Consider the following 23,811-nt stretch of genomic DNA (forward strand, 5'->3'; position numbering starts at 1 on the left):
GCAGCGGGAGTGACCTAGGGAAATATAGAAACCGCAAAGACACGTCAGGAAACAGATTCACACTCATCACAACACACTGCAGTGCAACATTCCACAAACCACACTCATCACAACATGAATGGATGAGAGTACACACATCATGGAGACTTGCATGTACAAATAAATGAACACACACACATGCATACATCACATTGCAGAACACATAGATGATGCACATCACAATGACACAACACCAGCAAACATACACAGGGCATACACAAGCAGCACAAGAGGAGCACACTCACATTCAAGGGAAGTAGTGATCAATGAGCTGGCGCCTCTGGTCCACACCTTCCTCCTCACCACTATCCTCATCAGTCGACATGGGTGGGTCGGGAGGGCGAGGAACTTGCTGTTCATCAGGGTCCAAGAACAGTTCAATGTTATTGCGCACAGCCAGGTTGTGGAGCATGCAGCAGGCAATCACGATCCTGCATACTTTGCCTGGTGAGTAAGGCAGGGCCCCTCCAGTCTTATCCAGGCACCGAAACCTAGACTTAAGCAGGCCAAATGTACGTTCTACCACTCGACGTGTCCTTCCATGGGCATCATTGTATCGCATTTCTCCCGCTGTAGTTGGATTGCGTATGGGACTCAGCAGCCAAGGCCTGTTTGGGTAAGCTGAGTCACCTATGTTGGTGGAAGAGAGAGAGAGAGAGACAGAAACATCACAACCTGAATTGGTGGGCACACCATGCCACACAGATATCACTCCTGTCACCACAGCATACTCACCAACAAGCCACGCTTGTGCCGGACGCAGATTTCCCATCAGTTGTGGGACAATGCTGCTCCGCATGATGTGGGCGGCATGTGCAGAGCCTGGAAATCTTGCACACACATGTGATATTATGTTGTCGGCCTGGCACACCACCTGCACGTTGAGGGAATGGAAGTGCTTCCGATTCCTAAAAACCTGCTCACGTGCCCGTGGTGGAATGATTGCGATATGCGTGCCATCAATGGAACCCATAACGTGTGGTATCCGACCCAGTGCATAGAAGTCTGCTTTGACCGCTGCCAACTCTGCCGCCTGTGGGAAATGAATGTAGTCATGCTTGTACAGCATCATGGCTCTCAGTACATCCCGAAGTACCGTGCTGAACATGGACTGTGACATCCCCCCGGCATGTCCAACTGTGTACTGAAATGTGCCTGTAGCAAAAAAGTGGAGTGCCGCCATCACCTTTGACGTGGGTGTAATGGAACCTGGATAGGTTCTTCGCGGCTGCAGGTGAGGAGACAATTGGTTCACAAGCTCCATCAATCGACGTCGATCCAGCCTGAATTTCCTGATCACCTCCTTGTCAACCATATCCTCCAGCACAGTGTATGGGCGATGGACATTTGGAGCCCTCTTGTGTGGGAGTAGATGGAATGGAAGTCAATTCACATACAACGCATGTCTGTGCAACTCACTCACATGTCAACGAACTCTACCAACACGTAATATGCAGTGTATAATTGTCATATGTGTGACATCTCTGATTGTCACTACAACATGGATTGATATAGCAACAATTTGCAGCCACTAGCAACATGATGTATCTCAACATGTGCAATACTACTTTGTCTCAGGTCAACATTACTGCCAACAAGACATGTGACATGACCCACATGTGTAGGCGCAACATCACATATACACATGCAAGTGCATGCACACAAACGAAAAGATACACACACACACACCATTTCATCATGCACCAATGGCAACACCAATAATGGTGGGCATACGTACATCACATGCATGGTGACACAATAGGCAACACACATGCACTGAACACAAGTGTACCCCCACCATAGTCATTATCTCACATATACCATCACTGACAACTGAATCAGAATGTGCCGATACATCCGGGATCTACTGTGCAGATGTGAGGTACTACAAACTTGTGTGTGGAAATACCCGATGTCGACATGCACATGTGATGCACATTTGTGGCACACCGATGGCCATGGTATGGACACACATGGGATAGAGCATGGCATGTGGAGTCACGCAATCACGCACACAACCGTCATCAGGCAGCTGCAGACAATGGAACAAGGTGCTTCGTCAGCAAAGATACAATCATTGGCCCCGCCATGGCGGTGCACTGCTTCCGCTGTTTACGACTCGGCATACGCGGCCCGCGTTCCACCTTCCCATTGGCTGCATGTGCACGGTCCGTCACGGTCACACACCGGCAACTGCATGTGCTAGGCTCCGGGACGGATGCTTCAATTGCAACAATGTTCAATCACTGGCGCCAACATGGCGGGGCACGTATTCGGCGGGGGAGGTGCAGGCCAACACATCCATTAGCTGATGTCAATGGACATGGCAGGTCATGACCCCCCTTACAATGACATAGCATCATCCAGCCTACACTGGCCGGCCCAGCCCTGCCCAGGACCGGCGTGGAGGCCATGTCAACTACCGCCGTTTCAGGCCCCGTCCACTACCGCCGTGCCAGGCCCTGCCCAGGACCGCCGTGCCGGCCATGTCAACTACCGCCGTTTCAGGCGCCATCCACTACTGCCGTGCCAGGCCCTGCCCAGGACCGGCGTGGCGGCCATGTTAACTACCGCCGTTTCAGGCCCCGTCCACTACCGCCGTGCCAGGCCCTGCCCAGGACCGGCGTGGCGGCCATGTCAACTACCGCCGTTTCAGGCCCCGTCCACTACCGCCGTGCCAGGCCCTGCCCAGGACCGGCGTGGCGGCCATGTCAACTACCGCCGTTTCAGGCCCCGTCCACTACCGCCGTGCCAGGCCCTGCCCAGGACCAGCGTGGCGGCCATGTCAACTACCGCCGTTTCAGGCCCCGTCTACTACTGCCGTGCCAGGCCCTGCCCAGGACCGCCGTGCCAGCCATGTCAACTACCGCCGTGCCCTGGCACGGCGGTCCTGGGCAGGGCCTGGCACGGCGGTAGTGTACGGGGCCTGAAATGGCGGTAGTTGACATGGCCGCCACGCCGGTCCTGGGCAGGGCCTGGCACGGCGGTAGTGGACGGGGCCTGAAACGGCGGTAGTTGACATGGCCGCCACGCCGGTCCTGGGCCGGGCTGGGCCGGGCTGGGCCGGCCGGTGTAGGCTGGATGATGCAATGTCACTGTAAGGGGGGTCATGACCTGCCATGTCCATTGACATCAGCTAATGGATGTGTTGGCCTGCACCTCCCCCGCCGAATATGTGCCCCGCCATGTTGGCGCCAGTGATAGAACATTGTTGCAAATGAAGCATTCGTCCCGGAAGCTTCCACACACGGGTGCCGGTGTGTGACCATGACGGTCTGTGCACGTGCAGCCAATGGGAGGTGTGAACAAGGCCCGCGTATGCCCAATCGAATGTAGCGTATGCTGTGCACTGCAACACCAGGGCCAGTCATTGGCCCATTTCCAAACACGCATCCAGGGCTGACCAATGGCTGGCGCCGTATGCCACTGACATGGTCACAGGGCCCTATATATGTGTGATGTTCAAAAGCACACATTCTACGATGACCACCGACTGCTGCCTGTGACCATCACCTCCACCTGCTGCTGCGGAGCTGACCACCGACTGCTGCCTGTGACCATCACCTCCACCTGCTGCTGCGGAGCTGACCACCGACTGCTGCCTGTGACCATCACCTCCACCTTCTGCTGCGGAGCTGACCACCGACTGCTGCCTGTGACCATCACCTCCACCTGCTGCTGCGGAGCTGACCACCGACTGCTGCCTGTGACCATCACCTCCACCTGCTGCTGCGGAGCTGACCACCGACTGCCGCTCTAGTGCCATACTCCGTGACCTTGCCATGTCGAGAGTCAAAGAGATCCGGTCTCGTCCCTTCACCGCCGCGGAGCTGGATGTCCTCGTGGACGGTGTGCTCTGCAACTTCGGACGCCTGTACGGCGCACCCGGACAGGTGGTAAGTGCAGTGGGGGACATGTTGGTGTGCATGAGGTGGTCCATGACACCTGGGCTCTGGAATCTTGGCGGTGTGATGTGGGACCAACACATGAGTCAAAATGTGCATGGCTGCAGAGAGAAACGTGTTGCCCCTATCTGTGTGACTGGCCAACTGTCCACTGACTTGCACCCTTTTGTCTCCCATCATGGTTGGTCAAGCTGCACCTTCGCAAGGACATGTGGAGGAGCATTGCACGTGATGTACGAGCAGTGGGGGTGTCCAATAGACGACATACACACTGCCACAAACGCTGGGACGACATTTCCAGGCTGAGCAAGAATGTAGCGGAAGTGACACTAGGGATGATTCCAAGAACGGCACGTCTGGCCCGACGCTCAATGACCCCTCTCATGCACCGTATCATTGCTGTGACGCATCCTGACCTGTCTGAGTGGTTGCGTGTGGATGAACAGCAACGTGGCGGTAAGCATACTGTCAGTGTATGTTGCTTGTGAGTGCAATGCATGTATTGTTGGCCAGACACATTAGTGACTTCCGTGTATCGTGTGTCTTGTTGCAATGGCATGTTGGTGACATTGGCGCAGTGAAATGTCACTTCCAGGTCCGGCATGTTGACACGCCACACGCTAAGCAGTTGAGTGTTGATGCACATGCTGTAGTGCTCCGTCACCCCATGGCAAGACTGGTGTGCAGATGTACGTGCTCATGCCCTGTCCGCATGCTGTACATGTAGCACGGCCAACACCACTTATTTCCTGTGAGGATGACTGGTAGGGGTGGCCCGGGTGAAGGTTGGAGGATCGATGTACATTGTCATCAATGGCATTAGGGATTCCGTAGCAGTACTGTACGTGAGTGTGCCCATGACTTACACCCATTTCCTGTGCATTTCAGCATTGGCAGAGGGCACTCAGCCACAGACGGAGGAGATGATTGAAGGCAATGCATCCGGATCAGACGTCGCGCACACGCAGACTGACACAGAAGAGGCCAGCGCCGGAGAGGGGGACAGGACCGTTCCGGAGGACTCGCATGTGGAGACAACATCGTCATCATCTTCGGACAGTGTTGGTGAGTCAGCACTGTTGTCACAGACTGGGAGTGGGCAATCAACACCTTCGGTCGGAACACAGCACACAGGGCCCACCCTGGCGCCAACTGCACCATGTACTGTTCGTGCACGCAGGAGTAGGGGGAGCAGAGTGGCGCTCGGTGTCGGCACCACTGCCCCAGCCTCGGTGAGCCAAAATGCTCTTTGTGCAGAGGCTGTTGATCTGCTGCGACAGCTGTGTGTGGGGCAGACCAATATGATAAATGCTTTCCAAGACCACGATAGGAAGTTGGGGCAGGTGGTGGCTTTCATGGAAGGGATGCATGGCGATCTGGCTGGTCTACACAGGACAGTGCAGTCATTGGCTAACAGTGTGTCGTCTGCCATTGTACAGTCGCATGGACTGGGTGCTACTTCTGTTCCACCATCTACAACACTGGATGTCTCAGGGGGGAGTGAATATTCTGACCAGGACTCTAATACAGGTTATTGCACTAGAAGCAGCGTCAGCCAGCACGTCAAGGCACAGAGGGCTCAGACACCATCCCCTAGGTCAGCAAAATCTGTTCACAAAGACAACGTCAGATACACTGGAGTACAAACACGGGATCCAAAAGAGGGGTTGGGTGTAATGGCGACACATACTGCACAGGCATCCCACACACAAGGTACTCCCAAGGCAAGCCTCACTCCCAGTTCCATGGACACTACCTTGGACAAGGACAGTCAGAAGACGAAGGCACCTCATGAGAGCAGGGACACTCCCAGGGACAGGGACACTAGGAAGGAAGGAGCCACTCCCAAAGGCAGGGAGACTAGGAAGAAAGGAACCACTCCCAAGGGCAGGGAGACTAGGAAGGAAGGAGGCACTCCCAAGGGCACGGAGACTGGGAAGGAAGGACCCACTCCCAAGGGCAGGGAGACTAGGAAGGAAGGACCCACTCCCAAGGGCAGGGAGACTAGGAAGGAAGGACCCACTCCCAAGGCCAGGGAGACTAGGAAGGAAGGAGCCACTACCAAGGGCAGGGAGACTAGGAAGGAAGGAGCTTCTACCAAGGGCAGGGACAAGGACAGTCACAAGACAAACGCACCTAAGAAGAGCACGGACACTCCCAGGGGCAGGGACACACACAGGGAGAAGGTGTGTTCTGGGGATAGGTACACCACAGACGACAAGTCTGCTGCCTGGAACAGGGCACCATCCAGGGAACAGGGAAGGTCCACAGACAACATTCCTCCTACGGAAATGGAACATCCAAGGGCCAAGGCATCTCCCATGGACAGTGGCGCTGTCAAGGACAGGCATACATCACCCCTTGATGCACTGAGGCTGCTGTTGTTGAGGGAACGGAATACAGATGTCTCTGCAGTGGAGTCACCCCTTACCTCCACTCCCATCAGGGCCCGTCAGGAGCGGATGCAGGTGGACCCTGTAGTAGCATCCCCCATGACACATGTTGCAGAGGCCAGAAGGCAGCCACACAGCAAACGACAAGCAGGCTCCAGCACGTTCCCAGAGAGCATTCCCCCGCCAGCAGATGCACCTCCCATGGTGGGTGATATTTCTTTTCAGTCCGGGCCACTTGCCAGTCCTGTCCTGTCCAGGGTGCAGTCACATGTCCCCAAGAAACATAGACACACAGCATTGACACATGCCCACCCCGATGTCGGCCAATTGCAACTATCCCCCGCTCCCAGAGCCACCCTGCCTCCTGGCCCATACAGCCCTGTGGCTCATCATTTCAGTGGTCCCAGTGGCGCCGCTGCAGTTGACTCGCATGTGTCAGATAGTGGCACTGTGTCTGTTGTTTGCTGTCATGCATCATGTATCAGTTGTGCCCTCTCCTGTTTCTGGTGCTGGCAGTGTGTCTGGGTCTATGGCCCATGTGTCAGTCACTCGGGCTGTGGCTGTGTCTCACACTCCTGTATCAGGTGCTGGCAGTGTATCTGGGTCTGTGGCGCATGTGTCAGTCACTCAAGCTGTGGCTGTGTCTCACACTCCTGTATCAGGTGCTGGCAGTGTATCTGGGTCTGTGGCGCATGTGTCAGTCACTCGAGCTGTGGCTGTGTCTCACACTCCTGTATCAGGTGCTGGCAGTGTGTCTGGGTCTGTGGCTCACGTGTCAGTCACTACATATGTGGCTGTGTGTCACACTCGGTTTCTGGTACTGGCAGTCTGTCCGATGCGGGTACTTCACGCAATCCACCTGATAGTGTGATGTAAGGTGCTGTTGACTTCACTCACATGTCATTGGACATGGTGTGTACATTGTCCATTGTAAACAGTCTTCCACTGCTGTGGTCCTTGGGACGGGTTAATTGTGATTCGTACTTGTGGTGCCGCAGATACTGCATTGTGCCCTCTCATGTACTGCGTCTGATGTACCTGCTCTGGTGTCCAAAATACCCTGTTGCTGTTCTGATACAGCTGTATGCCCTCTCATGTACTGCCTCTGATGGACCTGCTCTGGTGTCCACAATGCCCTGTTGCTGGTCTGATACTGCATTCTGCCCTCTCATGTGCTGCCTCTGATATACCTGCTCTGGTGTCCACAATGCCCTTTTGCTGTTCTGATACTGCATTCTGCCCTCTCATGTGCTGCCTCTGATGTACCTGCTCTGGTGTCCACAATGCCCTGTTGCTGTTCTGATACTGCTGTATTCCCTCTCATGTGCTGCCTCTGATGTACCTGCTCTGGTGTCCACAATGCCCTGTTGCTGTTCTGATACAGCTGTATGCCCTCTCATGTGCTGCCTCTGATGGACCTGTGCCTTGCCATGGACTGTTGGTGCACTTAGCCCCTCTCATGTACTGCCTCTGATGGACCTGTGCCTTGCCATGGACTGTTGGTGCACTTAGCCCCTCCCATGTGCTGCCTCTGATGGACCTGTGCCTTGCCATGGACTGTTGGTGCACTTAGCCCCTCTCATGTACTGCCTCTGATGTACCTGCTCTGGTGTCCACAATGCCCTGTTGCTGGTCTGATACTGCATTCTGCCCTCTCATGTGCTGCCTCTGATGTACCTGCTCTGGTGTCCACAATGCCCTTTTGCTGTTCTGATACTGCATTCTGCCCTCTCATGTGCTGCCTCTGATGTACCTGCTCTGGTGTCCACAATGCCCTGTTGCTGTTCTGATACTGCTGTATGCCCTCTCATGTGCTGCCTCTGATGGACCTGTGCCTTGCCATGGACTGTTGGTGCACTTAGCCCCTCTCATGTGCTGCCTCTGATGGACCTGTGCCTTGCCATGGACTGTTGGTGCACTTAGCCCCTCTCATGTGCTGCCTCTGATGTACCTGCTCTGGTGTCCACAATGCCCTGTGCTGTTCTGATACTGCATTCTGCCCACTCATGTGCTGCCTCTGATGTACCTGCTCTGGTGTCCACAATGCCCGGTTGCTGGTCTGATACTGCTGTATGCCCTCTCATGTGCTGCCTCTGATGTACCTGCTCTGGTGTCCACAATGCCCTGTTGCTGGTCTGATACTGCATTCTGCCCTCTCATGTGCTGCCTCTGATGTACCTGCTCTGGTGTCCACAATGCCCTGTTGCTGTTCTGATACTGCTGTATGCCCTCTCATGTGCTGCCTCTGATGTACCTGCTCTGGTGTCCACAATGCCCTGTTGCTGTTCTGATACAGCTGTATGCCCTCTCATGTGCTGCCTCTGATGGACCTGTGCCTTAACATGGACTGTTGGTGCACTTAGCTCCTCTCATGTACTGCCTCTGATGGACCTGTGCCTTGCCATGGACTGTTGGTGCACTTGGCCCCTCCCATGTGCTGCCTCTGATGGACCTGTGCCTTGCCATGGACTGTTGGTGCACTTAGCCCCTCTCATGTACTGCCTCTGATGTACCTGCTCTGGTGTCCACAATGCCCTGTTGCTGGTCTGATACTGCATTCTGCCCTCTCATGTGCTGCCTCTGATGTACCTGCTCTGGTGTCCACAATGCCCTTTTGCTGTTCTGATACTGCATTCTGCCCTCTCATGTGCTGCCTCTGATGTACCTGCTCTGGTGTCCACAATGCCCTGTTGCTGTTCTGATACTGCTGTATGCCCTCTCATGTGCTGCCTCTGATGGACCTGTGCCTTGCCATGGACTGTTGGTGCACTTAGCCCCTCTCATGTACTGCCTCTGATGGACCTGTGCCTTGCCATGGACTGTTGGTGCACTTAGCCCCTCTCATGTGCTGCCTCTGATGGACCTGTGCCTTGCCATGGACTGTTGGTGCACTTAGCCCCTCTCATGTGCTGCCTCTGATGTACCTGCTCTGGTGTCCACAATGCCCTTTTGCTGTTTTGATACTGCATTCTGCCCTCTCATGTGCTGCCTCTGATGTACCTGCTCTGGTGTCCACAATGCCCTGTTGCTGTTCTGATACTGCTGTATGCCCTCTCATGTGCTGCCTCTGATGGACCTGTGCCTTGCCATGGACTGTTGGTGCACTTAGCCCCTCTCATGTACTGCCTCTGATGGACCTGTGCCTTGCCATGGACTGTTGGTGCACTTAGCCCCTCTCATGTGCTGCCTCTGATGGACCTGTGCCTTGCCATGGACTGTTGGTGCACTTAGCCCCTCTCATGTACTGCCTCTGATGTACCTGCTCTGGTGTCCACAATGCCCTGTTGCTGGTCTGATACTGTATTCTGCCCTCTCATGTGCTGCCTCTGATGTACCTGCTCTGGTGTCCACAATGCCCTTTTGCTGTTCTGATACTGCATTCTGCCCTCTCATGTGCTGCCTCTGATGTACCTGCTCTGGTGTCCACAATGCCCTGTTGCTGTTCTGATACTGCATTCTGCCCTCTCATGTGCTGCCTCTGATGTACCTGCTCTGGTGTCCACAATGCCCGGTTGCTGTTCTGATACTGCTGTATGCCCTCTCATGTGCTGCCTCTGATGTACCTGCTCTGGTGTCCACAATGCCCTGTTGCTGTTCTGATACAGCTGTATTCCCTCTCATGTGCTGCCTCCGATGGACCTGTGCCTTGCCATGGACTGTTGGTGCACTTAGCCCCTCTCATGTACTGCCTCTGATGGACCTGTGCCTTGCCATGGACTGTTGGTGCACTTAGCCCCTCTCATGTGCTGCCTCTGATGGACCTGCTCTGGTGTCCAAAATGCCCTTTTGCTGTTCTGATACTGCATTCTGCCCTCTCATGTGCTGCCTCTGATGTACCTGCTCTGGTGTCCACAATGCCCTGTTGCTGTTCTGATACTGCTGTATGCCCTCTCATGTGCTGCCTCTGATGTACCTGCTCTGGTGTCCACAATGCCCGGTTGCTGGTCTGATACTGCTGTATGCCCTCTCATGTGCTGCCTCTGATGTACCTGCTCTGGTGTCCACAATGCCCTGTTGCTGGTCTGATACAGCTGTATGCCCTCTCATGTGCTGCCTCTGATGTACCTGCTCTGGTGTCCACAGTGCCCATGCTCAAGCCTAGACTGTGATGTTACCCCCATTATGTGTAAATAAACTTGACAATCATGTGTCGTGGGTTGTCAGAGTCATTCTTGCGTGTGTGATGCTGGTGTGTATTTGTATTTACTTCAAGGCAGTGGGTTCAGATACATGTCAGTCCCCCCTCCCTACGTCACGACCCTTGCAAGTGCTCCCCTCCACACGAATCAGTGGTTTCCGGTACATGTCACTCCCCCCTCCCTACGTCACGGCCCTTGCAGGTACTCCTCTCCAGACAGCGAATGGTTTGTTGCCTACCTGCGTCGTCCTCGATGGTGGGCCAAGACTAGGACGTGGTGGATCGCGAAGAGTATCTGGTAAGCGTGTAGTGCTGGGTCCATGTCGGCGAGCGGCTCGTGGTGGGTATGGTCGCTGTGGGGCATCCGCAGTGTTCAGGCAGGTTGTTTTTCCGCAGCGCTTTTATGTGTATTTTTCCGCCATCTTGATTTGGAGGACGGTCCTAGACGTCAGTCCGTACGGCGGAGTCTCTGGATTGGTTACGTCCGCCGCGTGGTTGGGTGTAGTTGGGCGGCGGACCGTGATCTACCGCCGCGGACGGATTTTGGCCCATATTTCCTATCCTGATCTGGCAGGCGGAGTGTCCGCGACGGGCGGACGCAGAATAGCCATGTTCCGCATGCTCCGGGGCTGCGGAGGCACTTCCGTCCGCCATCCTAATGAGCCCCTTAATCGGGTTCCCCGTCAGACCTGGCCCTTCATCATCGCAGACCTCGCACCAGCCCTCGCAGACTCTATCTCAGAAGTCTGCAACATATCATTAGCCACAGCCACCTTCCCTCTTAAATGGAAAAAGGCTCAAATAAAACCTTTACAAAAAAAAGCATTGGGGGATCCGTAAGATTTACAAAATTATAAAGCTATCTCCCTCCTCCCATTTTTCTGTAAAGTCATGGAGGCTCTGATCAATAAACAGCTTATGGGCTACCTTGAGCAGAACAACCTACTTGATCCTTCTCAGTCAGGCTTCCGTGCGCGTCATAGCACAGAATTTGCACTGAATGAAGTTACAGACACAATCAGGCTGGCTTTGGACAAGGGGATACCCACTATTTTAGTTCTCCTCGATGTATCAGCAGCTTTTGACACCATCTCTCATAGAATCCTTCTGCATAAGCTACGAAAGATTGGTGTCCGAGGCATGGCCTTAAAATGGCTAAAAAGCTTCCTGGCCGACAGAACACATTGTGTCCAATTGGACACGTTCACATAACAGACCATGGTTGTGGACAAGGGGGTCCTTCAGGGATCCATTTTAAGTCCCACCTTGGTCAACATCTATGTGTCTTCTCTGGCCACAATTATTAGATCTTGTGGTTTCAGTACAATCTCTTAGATCTCGGACGAGAGCCAAGTGATAGTCACTAAGGAGATGGACCCTGCGTTGACCAGAGCAAAGTTTAAACACTGTATATTAAAAATAGCCACATGGATGACTGTGAACTTCCTACAGCTTAACTCTAAGAAAACAGAGATTCTGCTGTTCGGAAAAGCAGAGGAGCTAGGGACCCCTGATTGGTGGCCATCAGAGCTAGGAGAATCTTCGACTCCAAAAAAGTGGGCGAAGAATCTGAGCGTCGTAATAATTGATGACAGACTTACCATGGAGGAGCATGTGAAAACCATCTTGGGCACTTACTTCGGTGTGATGCGAATGCTGAGGAAAATCTTCCAGTGGATCCCCCTTTCAGCCAGAAAGGCCCTTATACAGGCATTTCTAGTTAGCAGACTAGATTATGGAAACTCTTTACAGGTAGGCATTAGGGAAGACTTACTTTCCAGTTTGCAAGTTGTCCAGAATACAGCTGCTCGTCTAGTCCTCAATCAACCTTTCTGAACTCCATCAGCTCCACTTTTACAGCAACTGCACTGGCTGCCTATTAGGAAAAGAGCAGTTTTCAAGCTCTTGTGCTTAGTGTTTAAATCACTCCAGGGGATGGGTCCAGCCTATCTAATGAAGAAACTAAAATCATACATCCCCACACACCAACTGAGGTCGAGCAACCAACAGCTGCTCTGTCTACCTGAAAATCAGGAGAGTCAGAGTGGGAGGCCGCTCCTTCTCATACCTTGCCCCCATCCATTGGAACAGACTGCCAGATGACATACAAGCCTGTTCCAATTTTAGATAGTTCAAGAAACTGCTCAAAACTTGGCTGTTCTGTCATTAACCAGTAATCCTCAGTCTGCTGCCTGTCACTCCGGCGCCGAGAGATCCCCATGGGGATGATTCCATTGGGCCTTACAAATCCAAAAACCAACAAACTTCTCTTCTCTAAGGCAATTCATTGCAACAACCTGCATGCTAAAGAAGCACATGGTAACAATGCATTTGTTGTAGTACCCGCATTGTAAAGGCATGCAACAGTTTGGGGAAGACTCTATAAAGCAGTGCGCTATACAAATTGTGCTGTGGACTGGAACGAGGGTGAAACCAATGTTTCTTTTTAAAATGTGATACAGAGGCTTTTCTTGACATTATCACCACAAATCTGAAGTATCTATGAGCTGAGCATCATTTGCAGTAAATGTGAGTCTGGGTTACGGTAATGGACACAGCACTAATTGGCTTTCCGTATGGGGAGCCATGTAGGTCGCTCCACCTCTTTAGGTGATTCTTTGATTGTCCAGTACACACTGAGGCTTGTTTTTTAGACTGCAAACAATGTCTGCTTTTATGGCCTGCTATTTTCTCCACGACAGATGGAAGAAGCTAGATGGATCCATGCGTGCGTGTGAAGAGTGACGTCGGGAATCACCTGTAACAACTTATTGCTAGCAACTTGTGATGTTTTTCTCTTATCACTGGCACGTTCTTATGTCAGAACGGGAATGTAACATGGAAATAAATCACTTATTTTTTTAAAGATATGTCAGTATCCTTGGCATTATAAGAATAATACAGCATGCCTCTGATTCAATGTTTCAGAAGCGAATTGAACCTATTCCGGTAACAGCTGGGGGTCAGCCACAGGTGTGCACTGGCCGATAACCACTTTAGCTTATTCATAAATAAGTCACAGGCTTACTTGTTAGCTTTAGTAGTGGATAATCCTTAACTGAATAGCACCCGTATACAAATGTCACTCGTTACTTAGCATGCGTTTAGTACGCATGCCATTACAATGCGGTCGTTAGAATGATGGCGTTGTTAGTTCGCATACCTTTACTACTGCAATTCGGAACAACGAATTGCAGTAGGGGGCGCTGTATGTTGGAATAGTATAATTTACTATTCCAACTCCTGTCTGTGCGGACACTAGGAAAGGTGTTGGATTTTAAATCCAACACCTTCTCCCCCTAACGCAAGTCGTTGTTCCGACTTGCGCAGTAAAGGTATGCGAACTAACGTTATAATGGCCACGTTGTAATGGCATGTGAAATATCGCATGGCAAGTAAATGCTGGTTACCCCCGTATACAGTTATGTTGTTAGCGGATGGTAATCTTTGGGTTACCTGCAAACAAATTGTTAGGAACAAATTAAGGGAATTAGCAACTTTTGCATAAATGCCACATGGTTTTATTACCTGGGTCAGTTATCTCAATGTCTTGGAGACCCCAAATCGAAAAAGTACATTTTTTAACCAAAGGAAAATGCTAATGTTTCTAAATGGTATTGGAAATTACATGTTTGATCCCTCATAAACATTTGAAGAGTTATATATGAGACCAAAGGCCTTTGCCTTCTGTGTTACCAAGCTGCAGAGGCATTGCAATGCTAGCAGTACTTAATTTGTAAAATATTAGGTCCAGGTGCTCAAATTTTTGTAGGTGGCCACACCCACCTTCCCCAGCTCCATCCACTCCCTCTACTGGCTCCACCCACTTACTCTATTGGCTCCACCCACATCTTCACCTGGTACTACCAAAAGCCAGATGTAATTCCTGATCTAGAATTCAGCAAGGAGCCTTCCTTGAGTAAGGTTTTGATAGGAGATTCCCCTGCCCTGTGAACATTTTGGAAATGATGACTCAAAAGTGCATTTAAAACACAATTTTTGAATACATTGGCTCATTAATTTCATTAATGCATTGAAAAGGGACACCTGAAATATTCCAATGCTCTATGTGAACATTTGGGGAAAGGATAATACTGGGGTATAGGCAAAGGTGCCTTGTGTTGTCATTTTTAGCACAGGCCAATTGAGTATAACATGTTGAAAGATACAACTTTTACATATCTTATGTGACAAAATAAACCAAAATGTTCTGAAAACACTCTTAACAGATACATTGAATAAAATCATGTAATATACTCAAAAGAGCCACTTGTCCCTTCCAGTGGCAGAAAGGCTTTGGTTCACAAATAGTGGAGTATTCTTTTAAAGCGATTAATTTTAGAGAAACAATTTTAAAAAGATGATTACCGGTTGGGCTTGTTACTATTACTCAATCCCCAGAGCAATTTATGTACATTTATTAGAAATTCAGAATAGTTAAAAACACACAGACAAGACAGAGATTACAAAAGAGACACATGCTCAAAATATTACTTTTTAATTAAAGATTTTCATTTTAACAGAAAACACAGAATAATTTCTTCTCCACAAAAAAGCCCTAGAACCTAGGCCAAAAAAAAAGGTAGCGGCTGGATAGTTTGAATTTGACCATATTTGACAACCAGGTGCAGATAACTCATAATTAAATTGTGCCCATGCTGTGAGAATTCTGCTTGGAGTCATTCCCAGTTTTGCCTGCTTTGAGAAGCACCGCTTTACACAAAGGTTCTGGCTGGGAAGCAGCCTTAAAAGGACACTTGGAAGAGAACCAACCCACCTCTGTAACATGAAACAATGGATGGACTGTCTGTGGTGCCCTTGTTTGCTGTACTATAGCCTGAGCGGTTATGATATTATTTTGTGGTGGTTGAGGAATCCATTATAAGGAACACACAACACACAGGGTAAAAGAGACAAAGCACCACTGTGCTTAAGATGCAACTAATTTAACTGCATGCTGCAACTCAAGGAGTCATAAAATATCACAACAGGATTAAATTGCCTACAACCCGATTAGCTCACAACTAAAAGAAAAATAAATAGGGCCATAGGATGGAAGGCGAGACAAGGAGCATACAAAGAGCCACCCTAAGGTGACTCACTGTACAATATGAAATCTTGCTACTTTGACAAACCCCTCAAGGAAAACACCATGGACCCCATTAGGATGGCGGGTGGACCTCAGCGGTGTTGGGACTGGCCACCAGCAGTGCGGCGGTCCTGCACCACCAATAAGGATGCACCCACCACCCTGGCGTTCGCATTCCATATTGTTAACATTGCGGCGGGTGCTGCTCTGAGCAGCACCCGCCGCAATGCCAAAAATACATGTTGTGCATTGCCATGCATAACGTGGCAGGCACTGCGCTGTGTCTGCCCCCTAGTGCATGGCAATGAGGGGGATACTGTTGGTACCCCCCAAGTGTAGCCCCCACCCCCCAGGGACCACAATGGGCCCCCACAGCAATTCCCGCCAGCCGTTTTCAGTCAGTCAGTCAAATTTCTTTATTCAATTAATAAAAATCAAAAAAGGTGAACACATAATACATTTCATCATTGCACGCACAGTACATCATCTATTAGTTACAAATTTGTAAAAAAGTTTCCACATAAAAAAATCATACAGTCACATTTCATGGAATTAATACATATAAAAAGTATCTAAAGGTTATTAAAAGTTATAAAAACATAATATATGCTAAAAATGGTCAGATGTTAATTGGTGTAAACTATAAGTTTAGGCCATTCATATTAATGCGAACTCCTTCGACTAAAAAAATTGCTACATGAAATGTTACTCTTGCACTAGGTAAAAGTTGCAAGAACATGAGTGCTGGCCTAACCTGTATAAAGCCTGCCTCACGCAAAATTGGTAGCAAATATTTTTTTCTGATCTTAGTGTAGTGATCGCAGAACATGATAAAATGTAACGTGTCCTGTGTAGAAAAATGATCACAGTCACAGGGTTTTGCATTTTCTGGTATATCCCAATTAAGATAATTACCAAGCATTAGATGGATAAGATTAAAACAAAATCTGATTAAAAGGAATCGATGAAATGGTCTGGTTACTCAGATAAGGTAAGGTTCGATGCCCGGGACAGTCATTAGCATGTAGTTCTTTCCTGCAAGTGGCTTCTTTAATTCAATTTCTTCCCTTTCTGATATATATATATTAGCCAGGGTACTTTTAACTGTGTTAACATCCTCTTTTGTAATACGATCTGGGGAGAGAAAAAGCTCAGGACGTCCCGCTTGTGTAAGCTGTGACTTAACATACCTCACCCACGGGATATTTAAGGCTCTATCCAGGCTGTGCTGACCGTGTTTTTGGCTCTATTTCTGAGTGATGGTGACTTTAAGCTTGCTACCATCCTAGATCCCTATTCTTAGCTTGTTTTGGTCCTTTTAGTCCTCTTTTCAGACCTAGAAGCATAAACTAGAGGATAGCCGCTTTATATGATGATAGATCCCTTATTCCTGACTCTAATCCATCTATTGCCTATTGGCTTTGACATCATTATGTGTCCTTTCATCATCCTACCTATAGTAGAGGGTGGATCCTGTAGTTCTGACTTTATATTACCTATTGGTAGGGTTTGTGTACAGAGCTAAGTGTCTTTTTCATCCTTTTCGGGCCTACAAGGCCCAGAACCAGAGAGACTCCATTTTGCTTTCTGCCTCTGCTGACTGAGGAGATTGCAGGGTAAAGGTGATGCTTATAGTTAAGCCTGTTGTGTGCTAGGGGAAAACCAGCGGAGACCGGTTCTTTTTGAAAAGAATGTGTTTGTCTCTTGGGACCAGACGTGACATGCAGATGGCCACTGCGTTTGCGCGGAGAGCCTTGGAGCTGGCACAGGAATTCGGTGGGAGGTAGTTTCTGTTGGAAATTTTCATGAGGGGAGAGCATTCCATATTAGCGAAGTGCAGAAGAGGGGGAGTGTCAGTTGGTCTTTGGAACAGTTTAGTTCAGTCGGTTCTTGGAATGGTACAGTTCAGATGGTTGCTGGAGCTGGAGAGAGAGCAGTCAGATGAATCTTGGAATGAAGTTGGAACTGTCAGCTGGAGCTGCCAGTTTATCAGTTGCCAGTCAGATGGGAGAGTTGGAGCTGCCAGCTAGAGCAGTTGAGCCAGTGGAGTGAAGCCGTGGTGACGGAGGGAGAGAGAGAGCCCTGATTCCACCAGAGAGAGAGAGAAACATTCCTTTCTAATAGGGTGAGGTATTCTAAACTAGTTTGCTTTACACTTAATTATTAATCTTGTTCTTTATTTCCTAGGCTAGATTCCCTATTGTATGGCTATATTGATTAATCCCTTCTCTTTCAGCGGTGTGCAGTCCCTTTTTATGTGTTAGTAATAAAGCTTTCCATTATAATAAAGAGACCCCGCAGATCTGTGTATGTGTCTATTCCCCTTTTACTTTTCAGGCTATGTCTAGATTGCTAGTTATTGTGATGTTATAATAATAAAGGAACCCCAGTTGTGCAGGTGTTGTTATTCATAATAAAGTTAACCTTTCTTCTAGTCAGATGCTGGTATGTGAACGGATGCATCTCCCGTCCAGGTAAATGGTAACTGAGCAAGGGAGTAGAGGAGCACTTGTATTTGATAATAACCTTTGCATATTGTGATTTGGCCATTCTTGTGTACCACATAAAATATAACAATTTCATATGAGATATCCCCAGTAGATATTAGATATATATAGAGAAACTTCCCAACAGAGAGAGAGAGAGCTGAAGGTATTCATAGGAAAGTGATCGTTGTTGTGTAGCGGCGTTAATGAGAGCACTGATTGTGGTCAGTGTGTATACCCACAAGATTGTGGCTTGCGAGAGCACCGGATGGACCCGGTGTGTAATGAGATCGCTGCTAGGGAAAGTGGCATTAATGAGAGCACTGATTGTGGTCAGTGTGTATACCCACAGGATTGTGGCTTGTGTATGTATGAAATAATGAGAGCACTGGGAGGACACAATGTGTATACCCACAGGATTGTGGCTTGCGCGAGCACTGATTGTGGTCAGTGTGTAATGGTAAGTTATCGGAACTGCCCCCTTCACTATGAGTAGGAGGGTAGCATAGTCTGGGTCTGAGTTGCCGCAAGACTATAAGGTGTGAGTGTGGTGTAGAGCATGGAAGTCCTTAGTAATCAGTGAGTATTCCTAGTAATCCTATAGATTTAGTGGTGTTTTTGATGATATGAGTTTGTATATTGCTAATTCCCCATCCTCAGGTAGGTACCCAGGTGCCTGGATAAATAGGTCTTGAGGAGGGAGATGGTTACATTTCAGCTGGATTGGTGGTGTTTTGTGAGCTGATTCTATCTGGTCTGAAAATCCGGTTGTTACAAGGGCTAAACAGTCTTTAAGGATTATATGATTTAATGATATCTCCTTATTGAGCCAGGTTTTTAGCCAACAAATGACTGGGGCTAACTTTAATGCGTCTGTTACATAGCCCAAGCCCAGGACTGCGTGTAGTGAGTATGTAGGGGTGGATTGGGGAACAGAGAGCAGAGATCTTAGAAATTTATTTTCCACCTTTTGAATCTTGTCGTGGTTCGTGTGACCCCAGATGGCAGAGCCATAGTAGGCTATAGCCAAACATTTGGCTTTATATACTTTTAAAATAGCCTCCATGGGGCGTGCTCCCAGCCTTTTTGTAAATCCAAGTAATGCTGCAGCCGCTCTTGCTAGGGCATTACTTTTTGAGGTTTGCTGGGGACCCAAGGTTCCTCTGTCATCAAAGATGACCCCTAAGTATGGGAAAAATAGAACTCTCTTTATCTCCTGCCCAGTACAGAAAAATATTTTTGTTTTCTTTTTCCTGCCTGCAGCTCCTGCGATCATAATCTGGGATTTCTGAGTGTTAATTTTCAGGTCTAGAGAGGCCATAAATTTACCAAAGGAAGCCAATAATCGGTTATGGGCCACCCCGGAACACGCCAAAAGGACGGCATCGTCCGCGTACAGGAGGACCGGGATCTTTGTCTCTCCTGAAATCGGAATGTCCTAAGATGAACCAGCCAAAGCTGGCTCAAGGGCGTTAATATAAAGTTTGAAGAGGAGGGGGGCAAGGATACAACCTTGCCTAACCCCCCTCTCTGATTTAAAGTGACAGGTGCACCTCCCCTCCTTGGTGACTCTAACTGAGGCCGAAAGGTCGTGGTGGAGGTCAGCCATGTAACTAACCAGTGGGGGATCAAAGCCCATGTCCAAAAGAACCCCCCACAGCCTCGCCCTGTTAACAAGGTCGAAGGCTGAGGAGAGGTCCATAAAGGCCATGTACAGTGACCCCCCCACCATGTACAGTGACCCCCCCAGCCTTTTTATGGCGACAAAGCCGCCATGAAAAGTCCTTCGCATCACACCATCCTAATATGGATGGCAGTGCCTGCAAGGCACCGCCACCATTTTAGGGATCAATTCTGCCTGGCCGGCAATCGTAACGATTGCCGGCCGGCGGAAAAGCGGCAGACGCACATTGCGTCCGGCGCGAAATCCCCCGCCATTGTAATATGGCAGGGGTTTCACTCATTACGATATCATGACCGGCTTGGCGGTGGCAAACGTCACAAAATCCTAATGAGCCCGTCGGTAACAGAGCTCCAGTTACATTCATTGTAATTCACTTTAAGTGGCCTTCCTCAAAATCTGATGAACCTACATGGAACATGCTTGCTTTAGGGCTTAGAGAGCTAATGCATGGGACTGTACAGCTGTTGGACTTGGCCCTCTCGGCAGGGTCACAACCAAACTTTTTGCCTTCACCCTCCTGTTTTATAAATCTGATTTAGTTGGCTTTTAGGATTGTGCACTTTACCAGTGCTAAAGTGCCTGTGCTCGCTCCTTTAAACTTGGTATACTAGGCTTAAACCCCATTGGCACATTTAATTTGCTTGTAAGTCCCAAGCAAAGTGGCATTCCATGTACTCAGGGCATGTAAATGAAATGCCAGTAGTGGGCCTGTAGCACTGATTGTGACACCCACTTATGAAGCATTTTTTTAAACATGTCTTAGGCCTGCCATTGTAGCTTGTACTTTCAGTTTTAAACTGCCATTTCGACCTGGCAAAATAAACCTTTTGCCAAGCCTAAACCTTCCTTTTTATAGGTATTTGTCACTGCTAGAGTAGGCCCTGGTCCCAACTCTTGAATTGGCAAAAAACACACACACCAGAATCGGAAGATTACACACGCATACACACACCTTCACTTACCAATAGCTGCCAAATGTTTTGTTTTTGTATTATGAGTGACATTGGTATGTCTTCGATGTGCCTATTATGCATGACATTTTGAGTGACACTTTATCATGAGAAGAATAAAGCATGATGTCCACGAAAAGGGATACATCTCAGAAATGATTCCCTTTTATTGAATTTAACGATCTGGACTATGCTTCAAAAAAGTCACAATTCTCATGTTCAAATTTAATGTCACAATCTACTTTCCTTTTCTAGCATGACCATCAAGGATTCAATTTTAAAGGGGCAGATAAGAAGGCAGGGTTCAACAACCTTTGATAGTGCTGCATAGGCAAAAACACGGTCTCCGACTACAAGGAAAATGATTTTTTCTCCCAACTGTGACTCACATTTCCTGGTGGAGAGCTATAAAAGAAAGCTGGGCAGTGATCTGTGTGCGGCAGAATTTAGAGGATGGGACCATGATCTCATCAGACAAAGGCCCACTGCCATTCCCCAAGGTTAACAACTTAATACCATACCCTACCTTCTCACTAGGAGTAGAAAAGAGATTGAGGGACCTACCAATCCTTAAAGATACTTTCAGAAGCAATATAAAACGAATAATGCAGAATAATAAAGTACCACTTTAGATCCTCTCTGTCTACACCTCATGGCAGTGTCTCCAACCCGCTTGGCGTTTTGACCTGACCTGGGCAGTAAATACTTGATAGCGCTTTTTTAAAAATCTGTGATACTGTGTTTATAAATTGTGCTTTTTAAAATTCATTTCCCCCTGCACCACACGCCATTACTGATTACCGGAGCCGCCTCCCTGACACTCCTTGTGGGGATCTGCAGGCACTTCCGGTTGGCCGGCACGAAGAGCGGTTAGCGCTCTAGTGATTGACTTCCTCTGGGCTATTTAGCCCTCGCAGTTCCTTGAGCGCGCAGCGATCGCGCGCAGCCCCGCCGAAGACCCGCCAAAGAGCTGCCCGTCTGCGCCCGTCCGCGACAGGACGCGGCGTAGGGGCTAGGGCCCATGTGTTATGGACCCTACTATTGCAGGTACTCGTTCTATTTCCTATTCCGCTAGTTCCTTGCGCCAGCTACAACCCACGAGCATCTGTGCTACACGACTATCCTGCAAGCTACTTGAGGGTTGCTTTTCATGTCGACAATGTCGTTATCAATCAATTGTATCAAAAGACAGCTCCTATGACAATGCAACCACATTAGCATCCCCCTTAGAACTTAAGTGTCTTCTCCTTAATGTACGGTCCCTTCCAAAACACCAACATCAGATCTGGGATCTGATTTTTTCCAAGCAACCTGATATATGTTTCCTTACCGAAACGTGGATGAAACCCCATACTACAACTGCAATAACACTAGGGGTCCCAGCAGGTTATAAAATCCTACATGTGGATAGGCCAATTAAAACCGGAGGTGGATTAGCTATCATATTCAAAGACACCTTTAAGATAGCAATGTTAGAACAAAGTTCCACCCCTCTTCTAGAAATCATGATATTCAAAATTAACCAAGCAAGTAATATCTCATGGAAGGGCGCATTAATATATCACCCACCGGGACAGAAACCAGATTTTGCTCTGTCTCTTCTGGAATTACTGGCCCCCCATGTAAGAGCTAAGGAGGACTTCTTTCTCCTTGGGGATTTCAATATACATATGGACAACCCTGAAGACCCTGAATCAATACAATTAACAGCAGATCTGTCCAATCTCGGTTTAGAGATAAAGAATAGTGGGGCAACTCACATAGCGGGTCATACTCTTGGCTCTATATTTTCCTACTGCACTAAAATCAGGTGCCTCCCTGCCACAGAAATCCACTGGACAGACCACTTTTTGATTGAATTCTATCTGGCAGGACCTACCAAACGACAATCCAGAACTCCTCCTCCTCCTATTTTTCGTCGCCAATGGCACAAAATATCAGTTGAAAATCTGCGTGAACACTGGCAACAACCTCAGTTTGCCGAAGCAGACTCAGCTGAAGCGGCACTGGAAAAGTACAATGACTCTCTTAAGTTAGCCATTGATACCCTCGCTCCGCTAAAACTCCATAAACAGTACCCTCCTACTAAACAAGAAAAGTGGTATACCCTTGACCTTAGGAAAGAAAAACAGAAATGCAGGAGGCTAGAAAGAGCGTGGAGGAAATCTAAAAGTGAGCTGGAAAGGAAAATGTTTTTAGAAGCTCAGTCAAAGTACTATAAAAATATAAAACTTGCAAGGAAAAACAATTTATCCCTACAACTAGATGAGGCGGGAAACTGTCAGAGGGAATTATTCAAAATCCTGCTTAGTTTTGTAAAGCCGTCAGCTACTGAGAGTCCTGACGATGCCTCACAAACACTGTGCGATGAGATCTCCATGTTTTTTGAGGACAAAATAAATTTGATTTACAATAAAATCATTGCTACACAAGGCACAGTAACCGGGCCCTCCCCCTCATGTGTACTCCCCGCACATACTAAGAACACCTTTCTTACCATTCCACCAGTCAGTGATCTAGATCTTCCACTCCTCATTAACCACATGAAAACTGGCTCCCCAAATGATTACCTTCCTGCTAAAATGGTGGCCCCTTTGATTTCCATCCTGGGTCCCTCCATCCAGTCAGTTATGAACACCTCACTGACGAAAGGACAAGTCCCGAGGGAATGGAAGATAGCGGTGGTAAACCCTATAAGGAAGAAGGCGGCTGCCCCCTGGACAGATCTTTCCAACCTCCGGCCCATCTCCCTCCTACCCTACATCGGTAAAATGACAGAGAAGCACGTAAACACCCACCTATCGAATCACCTTGAAGCAGCAGAAGGCCTGGACCCTTCTCAATCTGGGTTCAGGCCAAACCACAGCACCGAATCGGCCCTACTAGAAGTGATCAATAACATCAGGTTGACACTGGATAGTGGAGGGTCTATGATTTTGGTGCTGTTGGATTTGTCTGCTGCTTTCGATACGGTGTCTCACAAACTGCTTCTCGACCGTCTGAGGGATGTAGGGCTGGGAGGGACGGCCCTGTCTTGGGTGGAAAGCTTCCTTTCCGGCCGCTCTCAAGAAGTCAGGCTGGGCTCCCACAAATCCATCTCCAGGGAGCTCACCAGGGGTGTGCCACA

This window comes from Lissotriton vulgaris, chromosome 8, assembly GCF_964263255.1.
Source record: "Lissotriton vulgaris chromosome 8, aLisVul1.2, whole genome shotgun sequence".
NCBI classification, from domain to species: Eukaryota; Metazoa; Chordata; class Amphibia; order Caudata; family Salamandridae; genus Lissotriton; species Lissotriton vulgaris.